The following is a 7,192-nucleotide window of genomic DNA, read 5'->3' on the forward strand; positions in this document are numbered from 1 at the left end:
CAAGGTCTGGCAATGACCTTGTTGGAGGAATTGTTTTGAGAGCGGGGACTATCTTCAGGGTGAAAATCTAAGATCTTTGATCGGGCGACGATGGTGTTAGAGCACTGTTCTCTTCTTGGAGGCGTCGTTTTTGGAGAGTCTGGCGGTGGATGTATTGCTGTTGTTAGGCCCGAGATGCTGTAGCGGGACCTTTGTTTCTTAGTTTTTTTTTTCCTTTTTTTGGTTGTGTGCATCCGTGGTGCCATTAGGGTGGTGCTTTGTTGCAGAGGCTGGGTGTAATTGGTATCTTTTTTATATTAATATATTCCCTTTATCGAAAAAAAAATTAATTGCCTTATCCTTGTCAAGAGAATGCCTCATGGTCTATTCTAGAAATACCCACCTGTGAAGTCTCGTACAACTCAGGTGGTAATCATAGGTTTGGAAATGCAGAATTTCCAAATAACATGTGTGTATAGTGAACAAATTTAGTCACACAATGTCCAAACAACCAAAAATTGTGTGGTTGAACTCTTAGTAGATGAACAGGCACATTAAGGAAATATATCATGTGTGTGTTTTAACTCTTAGATCCATCTCAGAGTCGGGAAGCTTTGCTAGAAGCATATACAGACTAGCGGTCTAAAGTGCAACTCCACTTTGAGTGCGACTCGGTTCAGAGCACAACTTGGGCACAAACTGCGACTCGGAAACTTAAGAGGATGTGGGGTCACACACCTAAGAGGATGGGACTAGGCGGAGAATATCTGCCTGGCACGGAACCTGGTTGGATCGGACCCAAACCGGACCTAGGACAAGCCAGTTTGGACCCAAGTGGACAGAGAGATTCACACACAAGACAGTGGCTTGGAAGTTTTGATTCTATGACAGTATATGAACTGAAGGAGATATATCATGTGTGTATGCATAGGTTTGATTTTGGGCTTGTCTAGATTGCTGATGTAGCAGATGCTTTATCACACGAACAGTTGGGTTTTGTCAACTCGCAATATAAAAAAACAGTGGACATGTGAATTATAAAAGACTAATGACCGGTAAGGTGACATAGGAGAGTTAAGTCACCTTGACAAGGAGTCTTGAGGGAAGTGAGCTCTCTCTTGACCAGTTCTAGAAATATGCTCCTTCTAGGCTACTCATGATAATTGCACATAACATGGAAGTTTTGATTTTACGACAAGTAAATGAACCGACACATTAAGGAAATATATCATGTGTGTACGGATAGGTTTGATTTTGGGCTCTTCTAGATTGCTGATACAACATATGCTTTATCACGATCAGTTGGGTTTTGTCAACTGCAATATAAAAAAATCACTGGACATGCGAACTATAAAGACTAATGGCTGATGAGGTGATATAGGAGAGTTAAGTCACCTTCACAAGGAGTCAAGGAGTCTTGAGGGAAGTGAGCTCTCTCATGACCAGTTCTAGAAATATGCTACTTCCATGTAGGAGACTTATGATAATTGCACATAAAGGAATAATCGCAACATATGAGCATGAGAAGCATCTCATATCACTGTCGATAGAAAATCATTACTTGAGGAAGACCCCATTTTGAGTGAACCCAACTCAAATGCTTCATGGAAGCTTCAGATTCATTTTGACACAATTTCAAATCAAAAGGCAGATGTAACGGTCATAGGGAAGTGATGTGCTACTATGAGATATATTCAAGAAAACAAATAAATAAAATTTCTTAGATGTAGAAGATAAAACTGAAACTACTCTTTTCCCTTTCAGCTATTGTATGCTATTTAACATATGCAGAATCAGAAGTTCAATATTTCAGGAGCCACAATTAACTTACTTTAACACATGCACATCAGCAATTTTGAAGTGTTAAATGCTAGGCCACCCAAGGGCAAAGTAAGACATAACCTTGGTAACAATGTTTGGCCTAACCTCAACAAGTGAGAGTTTTCCAAATTCAGAGCTTTGTTATGGAACAAAGGATTACTATAGTCGAGCCGAGTCACTAGGGTACTGACTCATGGGCTAGTCGACGTTGTTAGTGTTCCCTCTCTGCTATCACTTCTCTATGCTCTCTCCTTTGAGTAAAAACAAAAAATGAGGGACTAGCACTACAGAGGAGAAGAGGAGAAGACACGACAGTTTCAAGCAATGGATATCTTCTTATATTATCTTTTCTTAGCAACGGATGCTACACAATACTTGGCAACGAATGCCTACAGAACTTAGCAACCCATGCTTGCCCCAACAACCTATGCTAACCCCATGCTAGCCCCAACAACCTATGCTAAGACCCCATTTATACTTGTACATGACCCGCTAGATTGTTGCCATGTGGCACTATTCAAATGCTACACCATATTTCTAAAATACTCTACAAAATCTAGATATTTTATACTACTAAATATCTTATTCTAGAACATTCGTAATTCTAGAGTTCTCCCTGCATACCCTGGATACTTTATGACTAAGCTAACTCCTTCTACTAGCCAACTATATCGACAGACACAACTCATGTGCCTGTTCAAGCGTACAACATATGTGTGCTATTCATGCTACAGCCTGCACACAACCTATGTGGGCAGGCCACACCATGACAAGATTACATTCAGGCTAATAGACGACATTTGGTTGTAACACAAATACCGACTCATAGACTAGTCAAGTGACTAGTATTGGCTAGTCGAGCGACTTAAATCCTAATGGAGCATACTGAAAATATGCCTTTCTTTGGTCGTTACAAAACAAACAAACCATTCGGTTAACTATTGTAGAAACGTCATGTCTTGTTTCTCTGCTTGTTTACCCATCAAGATGATCAGTATGTACATGCGAATTAAGTATCTTATTAGGTTGAGGAATAATATATTAGCAATCATATCATGGGAAATAACAAATGGAATGTAATTATTACTTTGATGTCACTACCTTGTAGTAAAAAACTACCAAATTAGAGAGCAAACCATGCATGGAGGATGGTATTGTACAAGATGGTTTCTTTGGAATAGTACAGCATTGATATCTTCCCAGGGATTTGCAAGACGCCAATCCTTTTAAATTTCTCTTGCTTTCTACAATTGTCTTTACACGATCAATCATGCTTCAGATAAAACATCTAAGAGAGTGTAGGTTCTGATCCAAAAACTTACAGAGGGAGTCTCGGTCAAGATGTACAAGATTAGGTTAGTAAGATTCGCTGACCCAGCTAATCCTAACAATAAATTAAATAATTTGACATAGGAACGATTAGTACATATAGAAAAGCTGAACATGATTTTTTTTTTCATTCACGTAACCTTTAACCCTTTGATTTGAATTCAAGGTGTGCTTCATGCTGTGTAGTGCTCAGACAAATCTTTAATCTTGCAACATTTGTCGCCCAATGTAACTTTTTTTGCTTATGATTCCATTTCTCGAAGAGGCCAAGCAGCCGGTCTGAAAGTACATGAGGGGAATTACAACGGGGGAGGGGGGAGAGAGATACATATCAAGCACATCTCGAAATCATGTAAGAACTTTGGAAATCAACGTCGGTCCTATTGGGGTACGGGACACGCCATCTCCAAAGCGTCGTCACATGCGCGTCTAATGGTGAAGCTGGGGGAGGTGGTGTTGCCGTTGAACACGAGGTCGTTGCGGGTCTTCCAAATGGACCACATGACCACCGCAACGCCGAAGCGCCAAATAGACGGGGCAACACCAAGGGGGGCAGGGAGATCCCAAATGGAGAATCGCCCAGCAGGGACATGGACGTCAAGGCGAGCCCACACGAGGCCGTCAGTGGCACACTCGAAGAAGAGATGGCGACTAGTCTCCACGGAGTCGCATGCGGCACATGTCTCAGAAGGGGCGCAGCTCTTACGGAAGAGGTTCGCCTGCGTGCTCAGGCGGTCGATGTCGGCGAGGTAGGAGAAGATCTTCAGCTTGGATGGGAGCCGGAGGGACCAAGCCACACAAGAGGAGGCATCAGTGGGGCGCGGAGGCGACAGCATACGGTAAGCCTCCCGAGAACGGAAGCTGGCTCCCCGCACGGTGTCGATGACGCGTCTGTCGGCGCTGGCCTGGAGGGAGATGTCGGCGACCAGACGCTGGACCTCCAGGAGCTCGCAGGCCGCGGCGGTGGAAAGGCGGGGCTGGAGGTCGATCCCGCCCTCGACCACCGCGGCCACCGTGGCGTGAAGGTGAGTACAGTGGGAGAAGATGGCGGGGAAGCGGGTAGCCAGGGTGGGACCCGGAGTCCACTTGTTGTAATGTCCCAGGTTTAGAGATAATCGAGGGGTAGATTTTAGAAAGGGATGTGCATTGCATAGTAAATTCTGGGGAAATTTCGCGCTTTTAAACAAAAACTGCATCGAAGGGGGACAAGTTTCTCTCTCGACACCTTACAGGGTTAGGGTTTCGAGAGTGCGACAAACTTGCATCTCACTTCACTAGTTTAGGGTTTTGAGAAGAGAGGGGAGAGTTTGCATGATTGAATTCTAAATAAAGTGACATGGTTGAATTCAAACCAATGATGAATTTGAATTTCAATTTCAAATATTAAATAATTACCCTAATATTGAATTGTGAGGAAATTCATTAAGTAAAAAAATAAATAATCAACAATATGAGCAATTAAAGTAAAGTAAAGCTCATTAGAGAAAACCCTGAGCTTTATTGATCATCACACAATTTACATTGTCATTACAATATTCATAAGAGAAAAGAAATGAATAATACAACATATTACAAGAATTGCTCAAATAAGAAAAAGAAGATTACAAATAATGACCTATCCTAAATTACAAGTCTAGTTTCATAAAGATGATTGAATCTGATGATCTTCATCTTCACTTGATTACACTCTTGATTCCCCGCACAAAATCACAACAAAAAGAAGTTATGCCAAGTGGCATAGCCACTTGGCAGGTTAGAAATCAAATGAAAATAGGAAAATGATCAGATAGGACCAAAGTGGCCGAGCTGATCCATGCCACAGCCAAGTTCCAGGACCAGGTGCACAGCACATGCCTACACACACACACAGCCTGCTCACAGGGCTGTGTGCATGCAGCACACACACACAGTGAGTCACCAAAGTGACAAGCAAGAGCTGTCGACCGGGGAGAGCAAGAGAGCACCATATATAACCTTTTCGCAGCCAAACCCTAGCCATTTGCTTCATCCATCGACAGAGCAGCAGTGGTAAGTCACCAAGAACACTAAGAACAACTAGAACAAGAAGAACAACCAGGCTACGTTCAATCTGCTCAACCTCACCACCGAACCAAAACAAGATCACCAGGAGGAGCATGACAAGTAAACCAACCACAAGTTCATCACAGAAGCAAAACCTCTACATCAACAAATCATCTAGGAGCTGGAGTGAGGTATAAACAAGATCAACCTGAGCAAAACTCTGTTTTGCTCATAAATAAGCATACACTTGCATCACGAAGCAAAGTGGGTATGAAATCCTGTTTGCATCATCATTTGGCTACTAAGCCTTTTGGTGCAAGCAAACTAGAGAACGATGACAGTGGGAGATTTCCAAGGGGAACATTGGCATGTCAACAAGATGACATACCGGAGAAATCCAACCCGGATTAATCCCTAACTAGCCATTCCAAAATCATCTAGCACCTAAAGCCAAGCAAGCCATCGGATATTAGACATATCCCGTCTATTTTTGTTGTCAACGATAAAGGTACTGGAAAACCAACATGGTTACTTCCAGTGAGTTATCCATCAAATCACAGCCAGCCAACAAATAGGGAGCTACCCTAGGGCAGCACAAGACTACCGCCAGTGGTCACCTCAAACCCTAGATCAACCACACCAACAAGCCAAATGCATATATCATCACCCCGATTGGGTTCAAAGAAGGGCTAGGGTTCCCAATCACCGTGGGCATCCATCTAGCCTAATCCAACCAACCTGTGATGATCATCACCGTATAGTTCACATCAATTATCCACCGAATTAATTAAAGCAACATAGATAATTGAGATTAACAAGTAAATCATAAAACGAGACCCATGCTAATGATCCAATGGATCACCGCAAGTGTCACAGATGCTTGAGCAAGCACTTGCACTAATCGTGCCACACACATACATAGAATCACGTAACAAAGATGGCACAAGCAACAATTACATCATATACCGACCAACAAGCTAATGAGCACATGAACACCAGAGCCTGCCATAGCATGCTAGAGCATGCTAGAGCATCATTAAGCATAGAGCAAGGACCATATATCTAATTGGCCACAGATAATCAACACATGAACCAGCCAATAAGATCAGCCACAAGAATTGAACAATTGCATCACAGATAAGTGAATAGAGCATTATAATTGTATCCAGAAGCACTCCATCAAGGGATGGAGTTGTTAATGCAACAGCTAGGCTCAATTGAGCATGTCCAGGGATTAGAGCACATATAATAGCACATCCGGAGCACCGCACTTGCCAAAGGCAAGGATCATCACAGGATGATCAAGCCAAGAGCAATCTATGGCATATACAGGAGAGGAATTGTATACAGAGAATCAGTAGGAATCACTAGATTACACAGAGCACCACATCATGCTCAGGAGCAATAATTCATAAGTCGCATCAGCAAGCAATTGAGCAAGAACAGTAGCACAAAGAACCCAAGCAGGGTAGCAGCAGCAAAACAGCACGAGCAGAACAGCAGCAGCATCATGGCATGGCCGCACCTCTATGAGGCACGGTAAGCCAGAGATCGAGCTAGACGGAGAAGAGGAAGGGAAGGAGTAGAACAGGCAAAGGAGAGAGAGCAGGAGGTGGCGCACATACCCGGGGCTAGCAGGCGAGCAGATGCGGCCATGGCGGCCACGGCGGCGCGCGCCGAGTGCTCGGTAGCACCTGGCCAGGCCAGGCCATGCGCCGACAAGCGCCTTAGCGCCCCACACCACCGTGGCGAGGCCCACGGCGGCGCCACCGCGCCTGGAGCCCAGTGAGCAGCGGGATCACCAAGATCCCGTAACCCTAGCCGCCGCAAGGGAGGTCGAAGACGAGCTGGAGCAGCACCGCTCTAGATTGACGCGGATGAAGATGACCGCCGCCGTGAGGCGCGTCGATTGCGCATCATGGCGGGGGCCAGTTCCGGCGGAGCTCGCCGGAATCGAGCGGCGACGGCGGTGGCGACGCGAATCGCCGCAGAGGGATTAGGTTTAGGGTTCGGCCGCGCGTGAGAGGGAGAGAGAGGAGTG

This window comes from Lolium rigidum, chromosome 2 (genome assembly GCF_022539505.1).
Source record: "Lolium rigidum isolate FL_2022 chromosome 2, APGP_CSIRO_Lrig_0.1, whole genome shotgun sequence".
In the NCBI taxonomy this organism is placed as follows: domain Eukaryota; kingdom Viridiplantae; phylum Streptophyta; class Magnoliopsida; order Poales; family Poaceae; genus Lolium; species Lolium rigidum.